This window comes from Leopardus geoffroyi, chromosome C1 (genome assembly GCF_018350155.1).
Source record: "Leopardus geoffroyi isolate Oge1 chromosome C1, O.geoffroyi_Oge1_pat1.0, whole genome shotgun sequence".
Lineage (NCBI taxonomy): Eukaryota > Metazoa > Chordata > Mammalia > Carnivora > Felidae > Leopardus > Leopardus geoffroyi.
This window is the reverse complement of record NC_059328.1, coordinates 206333167-206346417: the sequence shown is the minus strand read 5'-3', so window position 1 is coordinate 206346417 and position 13251 is coordinate 206333167. Positions and strand designations below refer to the sequence as shown.

The 13251-nt window shown below is 42.4% G+C and overlaps 1 protein-coding gene across 2 annotated transcripts in view; it reads left to right on the top strand.

Annotated features, from left to right (window-relative positions):
- PAX3 (paired box 3) overlaps positions 1-13251 on the top strand; it is a 98476-nt gene that overhangs the window by 31262 nt on the left and 53963 nt on the right. The window lies entirely within an intron of this gene.

Here is a 13251-nt window from a genome sequence, read left to right as displayed (position 1 = left end):
CAACAAAGCAATAATGAGAATGTACGTCCTATCTGATAGCTAAGGGTGTGAAAGTTTAGAGAGGTTGGGTAATGCATCTTGTCGAGGTGGTTCTGGGCTCAGAGTCCAGGTTTGCCTGACTCCAGAACTTGTATCCCAACTGGCACGCTGCTTAACTGGGTCGTGGCTTCTGGGAGACAAGCCGCCTTGAGCAAGTATTGAAGAGTGGGTCTGTTTTCAGGGAGTGTACTTAAGTGCTTCTGCAGCTGGTAGGTTTATGAAAAGGGGCCACTAATAGTACTTGCCATATAGAATCGTGATTGAAAATTATATGAGAGAGTACACAGGGACACTTTGTGCCCCGCAGTAAGCACCAGACTTTATCTTTGTTCATCTTATTCGTGGGGTGTGGCTCAGAGGCGGGATTCCCAGGAACTTACTTGAACCCCTGAGCGTGTTGGCTGTTTGCTGGGTGTTGTAAGGTGTTCTAGGTGGGGAGGGGAAGTCAGGATGCAGTCACGAATTGTTTCTGTGTAGTCGTTCCTAGCAAATCGCCTGGACAGAGACGCACCAGAGGGAGCCCCTAACTTATGGTGATTTTTCTCCCCATTCTAAGGATTTTGTATTTGTAAATCTATTTTATTTTATTTTTATTTTTATTTATTTTATTCTATTTTATTTTGTTTTGTTTTATTTTATTTTATTTTATTTTATTTTATTTTATTTTATTTTATTTTATTTTATTTTATTTTATTTTATTTTAATTTATTTTTTTAATTTTAAGTTTTTAAAATCCCTGCAGTTAACACAGAGTAACGTTAGTTTCAGGTGTAGCGCCTAGTGATTCACCACTTACACACAACACCTGGTGCTCATCACAAGTGTTCTCCTTAAGGCCCACCACCCATTTAACCTGTCCCCCTGCCCACCTCTCCTCCAGGAACCCTCAGTTCTCTGTAGTTAAGAGTCTGTTTTCTGGTTTCATCTCTCTCTCTCTCTCTTTTTTTCCCCCTTATGTTCATCTGTTTTGTATCTTAAATTCCACATATGAGTGAAATCACATGGTATTTGTCTTTCTCTGACTGATTAATTTTACTTAGCACAATACTCTCTAGTTCCATCCCTGTTGTGGCAAATGGCAAAATTTCATTCTTTTTTATGGCCGAGTAATAGCCTATTGTATATATATACCGCATATCCTCTATCCATTCATCTGTCAATGGATATTTGGGCTCTCTCCATAACTTGGCTATTTTTGATACGCTGCTGTAAACATCAGGGTGCATGTATCCCTTTAAATCAGTAATTTTGGTATCCTTTGGATAAATACCTCGTAGTGCAATTGCAGGATAATAGGGTAGTTCTGTTTTTAACTTTCTGAGGACCCTCCGTACTGTTTTCCAGGGTGGCTGCACCAGTTTGCATTCCCACCAGTAGTGTAAGAGGGTTTCCCTTTCTCTGCATCCTTGCCAACACCTGTTGTTTCCTGTGTTTGTAAATCTATTTAAAAAAGAGAGTCTTTCGAAGAGGCGTCTGGGTGGCTCAGTCGATTGAGTGTCTGATTCTTGATTTTGGCTCAGGTCATGATCCCAGGGTCATGGGTTCGAGCCCTACGTCGGGCTCTGCACTGAGCATGGAGCCTGCTTGAGACTCTCTCCCTCTCTCTCTCTCTCCTCCACCCCCTCGCCCCGCTTGTGCACGTGCTCTCTCTCTAAAAAATAAAATTTTAAGAAGAAAAAAAAGAGAGTCCTTCAAAACCTAGGTTAGCTACTGGATACTTCTGGCACTGTTGTGTTTGTCCTGCTTTTAAACCCTTGGAGAGAAACCCTCTGTAGGCACGGGGAGCCAGGTGATGGCAGGAGGTAGGAGATGGCTTACTTTCCTGATTTGTTGGTTAAGAGTTTGATTCATTCACAGGCATTAACTGAGAATTCTAGCTGTGCTGTCAGATTCTAGGCATGTGTACCTGAGCTAAAGAAGTCAAAACCATCATCCTGTTCTGGAATTGTTTGAAGTCTGGCTTGCCAAATGTCCCAACTTCTGGTATTCTGAAAGAGCAGAAAAACCTTGTTCCAGATATTAGAAGTCCACACGAAACTAACTTAGAACCACTGGGAAAATATAGAACCTGGAGAATCAGAATTGATCACAAAGCAAGAGTAACAACCTGTGTGAATGAGGAGAGACTAGAACTTATTCAGACACCAATTCAGATTGTTTTATGAGAAACATACAACAATCCACACAAACCAACCACACTTATTGAATGTCTACTCTACAGTAGTTACTGGAAAGAATAATGATGAGCAAAATATGCCCTCTCCTCTTGAGAAGCCTGTCGCTTGGGGGAAAGATGGTCACGTGAGCAGATCACTGCCAATCACTCGTTGAAGGGCTTGTAAAGCCCAGGGCACTGTGGGAATGCAGGGGGAAATTGTTTGGACATCCCCAGCCTCAGGGATGCTTCCTGGACAAGATCTCAGAGCTGAGTTTTAGAAGATGACTAGGAGTTGGCCAGAGCAAAAAGCACTGAAGAGGAAAGGTATTAAAGGCAGAGGGAACAGCATGGGCAAAGACACGGAGCGGCCAAAACACAGTGTAGGTGGGAATTGGCAAGCAGCCGAACACAAAAAGGGGTCCTGTCACCAGAATTCCTCAGTCTTAAAAGGCAAAATAAGGGGCGTCTGGGTGGCTCAATCAGTTAAGCGTCCAACTTCAGCTCCGGTCATGATCTCGCTGTCAGTGAGCTCAAGTCTCGCATGGGGCTCTGTGCCGACCGCTCAGAGCCTGGAATGTGCTTTAGATTCTGTGTCTCCCTCTCTCTCTTCCCCTCCCCTGCTCATGCTCTGTCTCTCTCACTCTCAAAAATAAATAAACATTAAAAAAAAAAGCAAAATAAACTTCCCCCTTTTCATCTCTCTTCTGTTAAAAATTAACAGGCAGTATGCTCTAAACACAGCCACATTTTCCAAAGGCTAAGTGGGTCGCTTCCCCCCCCACCCCAGCTTTATTAAGATATAATTGACAGATAACACTGTGTGAGTTTTAAGTATCTACCATGATGGTTTGATACACATTTATGTATTGCAAAATGATTACCACCGTAGCTGAGCTAACACCTGCGTCACGTCACATAAGTCACTATTTCTCTTCCTCCATCATCCTTCCCTTCGCTCATCCTCCAGCCCCTAGTAACCACCATTTGGTCTCTGTTTCTATGAATTTGACTTTTTTAGATCCAACGTAAAAGTGAGATCATCAAGTATTTGTCTTTGTCTGACTTAGTTCACTCAAGATAATGCCTTCAGGGTCCATCTATGTTGTCCCCATAGGTAGGTCAGTTTAACATGGTTATTAAGGAAGTGTTTGAAAAGAAAATGAATTTCAGACAGCTGAGGCTTTTTTTTTTTTTAATTGGACAAAATATTCTCCTCCTATGAGTGACCGTCTTGCAGGAGCAGTTTCAGGAAGACCGGAGCCTAATGGACACAAACGGGAAGTCTTCTAGAATGTAACATCTTTACTTTTATGCTCTGTTCAAGGAGGTAATTGGAGCCTGGAGTTATCAACTCATTGCATTGTTATAATTTTCTTTTTTTTTTTTTTTTTTTACTTTAAATGTATTGTTACAAAATTATCCCAGAGTAAAATAGACTTTCTTGGATTTCTTGTATTTGTGAATTTCAGAAAACACGAACAATTCAGTGGCATTTAGTACATCCGTGATGTAGTGCAACCATCAGATCTGTCTACGTCTAAAACGTTTCCATCACCCCAAAAGGAAAGCCTGCACCTTTAAGGAAATGCTCCCTAATCCCTAGTAACCACTAATCTGTGTTCTGACTTAATGTCCTTAACTCTTCTGGGATAGTTTTTATTTTATATAAGTGGAATCATAGGATATTTTATATAAATGGAATCATAGGATATATGATGTGTGGTTGGCTTTTTTCATTTAGCATAATGTTTTAAAGGTTCGTCCATGTTGTAGTATATATCAGTACCTCATTCTTCTTTATGGCTGAATAATACTCCATTGTGCGCACATACCACAATTTGTTTACCCATTCTTCCATTGGTGGACACTTGGACTGTTTCCACCTTTTGACTCTTATGGATGGTGCAGCTATGAACGTGCGTGCTTGTTCTTTTTTGGAATTTTAACACATATATAAATTCATGTAACTGTCTCACAATCAGGACAGGGAATAGTTCTGTCACCCCAAAACTCTCTCTGCTGTCCCATTCAAATCATACCCTCCTCCCACCCCTAACTCCTGGAAACCACTGATCTGTTGTCCATCAGTGTCGTTTTGTTCTTTTAAGAATATCCTAGGGGCGCCTGGGTGGCTCGGTCGGTTAAGCATCCGACTTCACCTCAGGTCACGATCTCACGGTCCGTGAGTTCGAGCCCCACGTCGCGCTCTGGGCTGATGGCTCAGAGCCTGGAGCCTGCTTCCGATTCTGTGTCTCCCTCTCTCTCTGCCCCTCCCCCGTTCATGCTCTGTCTCTCTCTCTCTCTCTCAAAAATAAATAAACGTTAAAAAAAAATAATATCCTATAAATTGGGCTGCCTGGGTGACACAGTCAGTTGAACACTGGACTCCTGATTTTGGCTCACATCATGATGCCAGGATTGTGGGATCGAGCCCTGCATTGGGCTGTGCACTGAATGAGGAGCCTGCTTGGGATTTTCTCTCCCTCCCTTTCCCTCTCCCTCCACCGCTCCTCCTGCTTGTATGTGCACCTGCTGTCTCTCTCAAATTAAAAAAATAAAAAAGAATATCCTATAAATCGAACCATATAATATGTAGCTTTTTAAGATTGGCTTTTTTCACTTAGTACAATTATTTTGAGATTCCCTCAAGTCATTGCATGTGTCAACATTTTATTCCTTTTTATTGCTGAATAATATTCAATTGAATGGATGTGTCATAGTTTGTTGATCCATTCACCTGTTGAACATTTCAGTTACTTCCAGTTTTTGTTCATTGTGAATAGAATTGCTATAAACATTTGTGTAAAGATATTGTGTGAACACAAGTTTCATTTATCTTTACCCCAGGTTGTGGAATTGTCAGGTCACATGTTAAGTGTATGTTTAACTTTCTAACTTTGTAAGAAACTGCCCAACTGTTTCCCACAGTAGCTATATCAGTCTGCCAGCAACACATGAACATTCTTTTTTTTTTTTAATTTTTAATCTTTATTTTTGAGAGAGAGAGAGAGAGAGAGAGAGAGTGTGAGCGGGGGAGGAACAGAGAGAGAGGGAGACACAGAATCCAAAGCAGGCTCCAGGCGCTGAGCTGTCAGCACAGTCCCGACACGGGGCTCGAATTCACCAACCATGAGATCATGACCTGAGCCGAAGTCGATGCTCAACCGACTGAGCCACCCAGGTGCCCCACAACACATGAACATTCTAGGTGCTCTACATCTGTGCCAGGCCTTCGTATCATCAGTATTTTTTTCTTTTTTAAATTTTAGCTATTCTAACAGATGTGCAGTGAAACCTAATTGTGGTTTTAATTCACATTTTCCTAATGGCTAATGATATAGAACATCTTTTCATACGCTTTTTTTGCCACCCATATGTCCTCTTTGGTGAGTGCCTATTCAACTCTTTTGCTCATTTCTAAATTGCTATTTTGTTTTCTCATTGTTAAGTTCTGAGAGTTCTTTTTATATTCTGGATACAAGTCCTTTGTCAAATATATGATTTGCTAATGTTTTCTGTCTCTAGCTTGGTTTTTGTTTGTTTGTTTGTTTCGAATTCTTCCAAGTGTCTTTTGCAGCACAAAAGTTTTGCTTTCAATGTAGTTCAGTTTGTCAATTTTTAATTTTATGGTTGTGCTTTTTAGCGTCACATCTAAGAACTTTTTGCCTAGCCTCTGGTCGTGAAGATTTTCTCGTATTAAATACAGATTTTACATTTAGGTCTGTAATCCATTTTTAGTCAATTTTTGCCTGTGGTTTTATGTGTAGGGCAAGGTTTGTTTGTTTATTTTTTTCATTTGTCCAATTGTTCCCACACCGTTTGTTGAAAAGCCTGCCCTTTCTTCACCAAATTGCATTTGCTTCGTTGTCAAAATCAACTGGCCATATTTGTATAGGTCTCTTTCTGTACTTTATTCTGTTCCATTGATTTATGTGCCTTTCCTTTTCCTAACCCCACAATGTCTTGACCACTATAGTTTTATAGTAATTCTTAAGATCCACTAATGTGATTCCTTCAACCTTTTCTTTTCAAAATTGTTTGTATCCATTTTGTTGCTTTTCCATATACATTTGTCTGTATCTACTAACAATTTCTGCTGGGAAGAATTCATTTATTGAAAGCTATTTTGTTTTGGTCTTTAAACATTTTAGCAATCAGAGGGTGATAATAAAATGAATCTGTTTCTATTCCATGTAAAATTAATAACGTTATCTACCAAATGGGGGATGTCGTTCTATTACCAGTTCTTCCTCTGTGTAAGTGCTTGATTTTGGTGAAATGTTTGGCTGTAAGTCAGAGAGGTCGAGGAAAGTCATGTCTACCCCAGAGATGAACTTTGAATCACCATGCGTTTCACCTGCTTCCTGCATTTGTCATGCAACATTTAAAATCGATCTCGGAGAACAAGGAAGGTATTTGATGTATGTTCATGAAGACCAGGTCAATCTACCCGTGGATTTTTTTTTTTTTTATCACTTATTAAATTTATATGGTTTGAAGTCTTTGGGTCCTTTCAAAAACATTTGTAAATGTGCAATATTATAGGGTTTCCAGGTCAATGGTCTAGCCCATGAGTTAAATGCTAAGATATCAGAAACTCAGGGAGGGAAGTAGACGGCAGGAGGCTTTGCTTTTTTTTTTTCTTTTTTTTTTTTTTAACGTTTATTCATTTTTTGAGAGACAGAGAGAGAGAGAGTGTGTGAGCAGGGGAGGGGCAGAGAGAGAGAGGGAGACACAGAATCCCAGGCAGGCTCCAGGCTCTGAGCTGTCAGCACAGAGCCCGACGCGGGGCTCAAACCCACGGTTGTGAGATCATGACCTGAGCCAAAGTCGGCCGCTTAACCGACTGAGCCACCCAGGCACCCCCTTTTTTTCTTTCTTGTTTTGAGTAAAGAAAGAAAACCACCCCTGCTCTGCTTCAGAAAGGAATAATGAGAGAGGTTATAATCTTGGTATCCTTTCCTCCGAGTCTAGAATTTCTTTGCCAAGTTCCAGTGAACTTTGAATGCTCTGTCCTAATGTTTTATAGAAATTGACACATATGCCAGGTATTTAACATGGCTTTTTTTCCTCCCCACTTTCTTTTTTTTTTTTTTTAATTTTTTTTTCAACGTTTTTATTTATTTTTGGGACAGAGAGAGACAGAGCATGAACGGGGGAGGGGCAGAGAGAGAGGGAGACACAGAATCGGAAGCAGGCTCCAGGCTCTGAGCCATCAGCCCAGAGCCCGACGCGGGGCTCGAACTCACGGACCGCGAGATCGTGACCTGGCTGAAGTCGGACGCTTAACCGACTGCGCCACCCAGGCGCCCCTCCTCCCCACTTTCTAACATGTAGAGCAGAATTCACAGTTAACGCTTAACCAATGATGCAACACGTGAATCTCAAACGTAATCAAGGATCCAACATGTGGCTCTCAGATTGGCAGAGATGGCTATAAAACTCCCGGATTTTCTAGGGAGGTTGTGAAAACCGATCATCCTGGGCAACTTGGCAGCTTGTCATGGGCACTCCAGGTCTGCCAGAACAGTTCAGTGTGTCGGCCTGATTTTGGAAACTTTGGACCAGATACGTCCGCTGAATTCAGGTTACTCCGTAAAAACCGTACGTTGAAATGAATATCCAAGGTTAATCAGTTAAGTAGTTTCAGGAATTTCGCCTTGAGACTGTGCTGCACTGAAGGATTCCACTGAAGGATCCACGTTTGTGGCTACTTGAGTTCGTTTCCGTGATTTATGCAAAGTCTAGGAGATTCTTCAGTGATTCTAAGCATTACTCTTAAGTTTTACGTTGCCAGAAATACTTCTAGTTTTGTTCCTCAACTAAGGCCATATGGTGTTGAAATATAGCCACACGTAAATGAAAAGTAGTTATTGCATTTCTGAGTTAAAGAAAAAAAATAGAAATCTAGCTCAGTAAAACTGTCACAGTCCAGCCATGATAATTATAATATGTCATTTGGCTATAGTTCCTTTACATGTAGTTTTTAAAAAAATTTTTTTCTTAACGTTTATGTATTTTTGAGAGACAGAGACAAAGCGTGAGTTGGGGGAGGGGCAGAGAGAGACAGGGAGACACAGAATCCGAAACAAGCTTCAGGTTCTGAGCGGTCGGCACAGAGCCCCATGCGGGGCTCGAACTCATGGACCGTGAGATCGTGACCTAAGCCGAAGTCGGACGCTTAGCCGACTGAGCCACCCAGGCACCCTTACCTGTAGTTTTTATTAGCCATTTCAGTGTTGTGATGGGCTGTAAAAAGGCATTTTGTTGCCCACTGCAGAGATGAAGAAAGCAAGGCTCAGAGAAGTTAAGCGACTGATCCAAGGCCACTGATAAACTTGTGATTCGAAGGCACAAGCTATGAGATTCCCTTCTCTTCCCTCCTCCCCCCCCCATTAAAACAAAAAGGAAAAAGGCAAAAGTGTTGAATTCTGTGGCACCAGCTCTGGCTTGGAACTATTTAAACAATATGGGCACTTGCATTTTCTTTCTCTAAACACAGTGTTATTTCCCAGTGTCATTTCTCTGTTTGGACTCAGAGTTATAAATCCCTTTTATTTTGATGTTCTTAATAGATGTTGATTGGTAGAATGCCATGCCTAGTCTTTATATTCGATATATCACGTATTACCTGCAAAGTGCTTCTTTGCTTTGTACAATCTTTTGGTTTTACCTTTTGATCTAGAGATAAAACCGGCAGAAGCAATGTGATTCCTGTCTTTAATGTAATAGGATTCCAGACATTAGGAATTTCCACTTCAGAATGCAGCCGGAAGTGGGGAATGGGTTTATTCAACAATGATGTTTTGTTGGATGAATTGTGTTGGTTGCTTACAAGTATGTGTGTGTTCCTTTAGAAGCAGTAAGAGCAGGTTTTTGCTTTCCAACAAATCATTCTTGGAAAGTGGTTCTCAGCTGCTGTAGATAAGGTAAAATATAGAATACATTTGGTTTAGGAAAATTTTACATTTTAATTTTTTTTTTTTCTTTTGAGGAAGCCATGGGACTTCCAATCTGCGGGAAAAAGTTTCCTCATTCCAGTTTTCTTGTCGAGGTCAGCTTAGCGGCTCACTTATGCCTCAGGGGTTGAGATTTTTATAGTGTGTGTTAAATCAGTGCCATGATTTGACCCAAGAGAATAAGACTTAGGGAAAAGAAAAGAAAAGAAAAAAAAATCTCAGCATTGCCAGTAAGAGACTTTTTTTTAAGAACCGAATTTCAGATCCACGCTTTAAAAAGATATAGTCAGCAACCCAATGAAATTTAGAATGAGGCAAATTCTCCGTCTGCCCCTGAATATTCTCTCATTGCAAACAATACACAAAGTTTAGGAATCAAGCCTAAAGGTTAAAGGTTCTTGCTGTCAAGCCAAAAAGGGAGGAAAGAGGTATACTGAAGCATGTCAGTTTCCAGATTCTGGGACCAAGCTGCTGTTCTTGAAAGGAACAAGGCATCTTCAGAAAAATGTGGTTATCAAACACAGGGTCAAAGTTTATCTCTAGGTCAATGAAAAGGAGGGGGGGGGGAGGGCCATCCTTCACGCTCTGAATATAAGCATTGTATTTAAATAAATTTGTGGCAAAATATTCAGTTCTTAAAAAATTACCCTATAAGGATTATTAAAGGTTATTTACTAACGGAATAAAAATTGTTCTCACTTATAATTCATATGGAGTAATAATACTAATAATAGGTGTAGGAAAATAAATCTTCACATACGTAGTTTAATCGTCAAAACAATGCCGTGAGGGACATACGCCCACTCTGTGGATGAAATAGTCGAGGCTTAGATGCATGAGTATCTCTTCTAAGGTTATAGATAGGGGCACATAAATACACTGTTCCTTCCACCCTTCTTCCTCCAAAAACAAACAAACAAAAAAAGATGGTGGTGATGTGAATTAGTCCTCATTTGATTTAACATAAAATACAAATGTGCCCCAGAGCGTTCCAGAAAACCAAGTGGGTTTTAGGATGGAAGGACGTCTCTCGAATATTCCTCTTCCTTGAAGCGGTCCTTTTTTTCTCCCCTTTCCCTCAAAAGGGTCTGCGGTTCTGTCCCCGCCTGGGTTCCCACAGCCCTCCGGTGTGGGAACGCCTCGAGGGGGCGCCACCACTGCCCGGGCGGCGCAGGCGACCCCCGCGGGCCCCAAAGCCCCAAAGCGCAAGGTCCCTGCGCCGCCGGGAGCCTTCCAGCCCCGGAGGCCCTGGGCTCCGCGCGGCTCTCAGATGCCAAGGGCCCCAGAGTCCCCAGGACTCCCCATTGTTTCCTGGAAAAATATCCCAGTGGGACTTTTGGATCGGTGGCCACGGGCATGCATGCCCCTGGGCCTTCTAAACAGACCGATGAGCAGGTAGTTCATTTGGTGACCTTTCCTACACATAATCACGAGTGACTTTGCAACAATGTCTGGAAAATAGGCAGTGAGTTGCTTCGCGGAGATCACGGGCAACAGGAGTCTCCGGAACGAGCGTGATAAAGCCTCAAAGAATGATTTAAAAGTTCACTGGTGATGCAGGTTTTAACTTCTCTGGTAGCTGTTGGGGCAGAAAAATAAATGTCCTAGGCTTGTACGAGTGCTCAAAACATGAAAGTGTAGTATTAATTGGCCCTTTATGTTTGGCTGCATGAGTTAAAAGCGAAGGAAAACAAAAATCCATCTTGAATTACGATGATGTGCAAAATTCCAATAGGCAGACAAAGAGGGTGAAGAGTTAGAAATTCTGAAGGTCTGAACATGCGGAGCCATTTATTGAACAAATATTGATTGGGTCCCTGTTGGGAAAAGGCACCCGGAGACATTTAAACGAAGTGTAGACAGTTTAAAGTGTGTATTTATGTGGAACCTGCTCCCCCCCCCCCCATTTAGTACTGTTTTTCCTCACCAAAAAAAATGGCCTGTGGACTGTTGCCCCTGTTGTGTGCTCATTCTGTGAATATTTTCCAGATTTTACTAGCGGGTTATACAACATGTTGTAACTATTACTAGTTGTATTTCACTGTCTCCAACTTGCCTTATTAAACAAAAGTTCTCACAGCTCCAGGAGTCACTTCCGTGCTGCAGTTTGAGCTTTAGAGTTTAGGGTTGGGTGGCCGCATCTGTGCTTTGAGGGAGAGTCGGTCTAGGGACAGTGTAAAATTTCAAAATGGAGAGCGAGTTCATCAAATTCAATGCCGGCTTTCTGGGATGGAGTCAGGTTACTTTCCCCAACACAAGTTGTGTCCTGGGAGCATCGCATTAAAAGTACCCTATTGGCACTCACGTCCTGAGTTTCAGGAAAAGGAAATGTGGAAGACTGTCCGTTTCAACATCGCTGTTAGATACAGTATTTTGTTTTTGTATTTATGAGAAATTGAGACTTCCAGGCTACTAGGGAAGAAAAGTTAATTCCTTGCAGTAGAGAAATCAAAGAGCAGTTTCCGAGTCTCCCGGGCTGAGCCTGGAGGAGGTTAGGGGGTCTTTGTGCCTGGGGGATTGTCTCAGTGGGAGTGGAGAGAGGGAGCGGGAGGGATCAGGAAGTGCCTTCCTCGGTGTGAGCCCAGGGATCAAGGAGGGATGGGGGAGGAGAAGGGGGAGCGGGCTGAGAGGGAGGGGTGGCGGGGATCAGGGAATCTTCCCGGGATGGTGAGCATAGTCCCTGTGGCTGGTTGGAGGGAAGAATGGTTTTCTGTGAGCAGAAAAAGTCCCTCATGGGAACTGTGAAAACACTCAAGAGGATGTGCCTGTCGGGCCAGTTTGCCCCCTTGGAATGTGATTGGTTCTGGTACAGCCCCAATCCCAGAAGGAAGAAAAGAATCTGATGCTTCCAATGACAGGACCTGGCACAAGCCATAGGGAGGTGATAGCTCATCTTCAAGGAGGCTCTTGAACTGTGGGTAAGGAATATGACTGGGCATATATATCATCACTGCCCAGTTAGGGACGTTTTCTCAAATGCACCTGAGCTCTCGTGGTAGGAAGGGTGTGCCTCTGTCAGTTCACGGAGGAGTTTTGGAGCACATCTCTTTTGAGCTTAATGTGTAGCTGATATGCTATCCTCCCCCTCCCCCCCCCACCAAGAAAAGGAAAAAAAGAAAAGAAAGGCCATCATCACAACACCATGCAAATTAGGAATGATCACCCTTGTTTTACGCATGAGTTCCTTGGGGTTGGAGGAGATCAAGTAGCCTTTTGAGGGCCATAGTGGCAGAAAAATGACAGATCCAGGATTTGACTCTCCACGCGTTAGGCGAAAACCTAGCCCAGTGGGACGCCAACTTCACGGAATCTACCAGTCACACATAAGAGAACCTGGGTTAGTGTATGTAAGGGGCTCAGAACATTGACTGGCACGGTAAACGCCAGACAAATGTTATTATTATTACACCTAATTTCTGGGTTCCTTGCTTAAAAAGACTATTTCTAGGATCACTTTCAGGTGATTTGGATTTTGCAGAACAGGGGTCGGGCTTAGATATCATTTTCCTCAAACACCTCAGGTGATTCTGATGCAGATGTTGGTAGATGATTTGCACAATATTCCCATGTAATAGTGATGCCAAGATTTTATCACCCAATGGGGACGCTCCAGCAAGAAGGATACCCCTTTCTCCATCTCCTTGAGGCTTTGACCACATTTAGGCAGGGCAGACATTTCCTACCATACACCTGACTCATTGTCGGTATTAAAATCAGATCCCATGGCTCACGGTTTTGAAGACTATATACATTCCCTCTTTCGCCAGTGAAATCTGTAAAGTGTTTGGCTATTGAACCAGACAAAATCGCCATTTCTATTGACATTGCAACGTGCTCAACCGAATTGAGAATAGAACGTTTAATTGTAAGCCTTAAGCATAGGACACTCTGTGATACATGCGTTTTGACATTGACTGAGGTGTTTGATAGCCTCATGCCCTAGAGCGATAGGAAAATACTATGAAAAGAGGATCTCGAAGAGATCTTTGGGCATTCTCAGCCAGCCACGATACTCTCTTGCATCCTAAGCAATCATGGCATTGATGTCTCCATCAGTGGAGGGGCAGACCCAGAGGTGAGTCTCAGAGGTGCCTT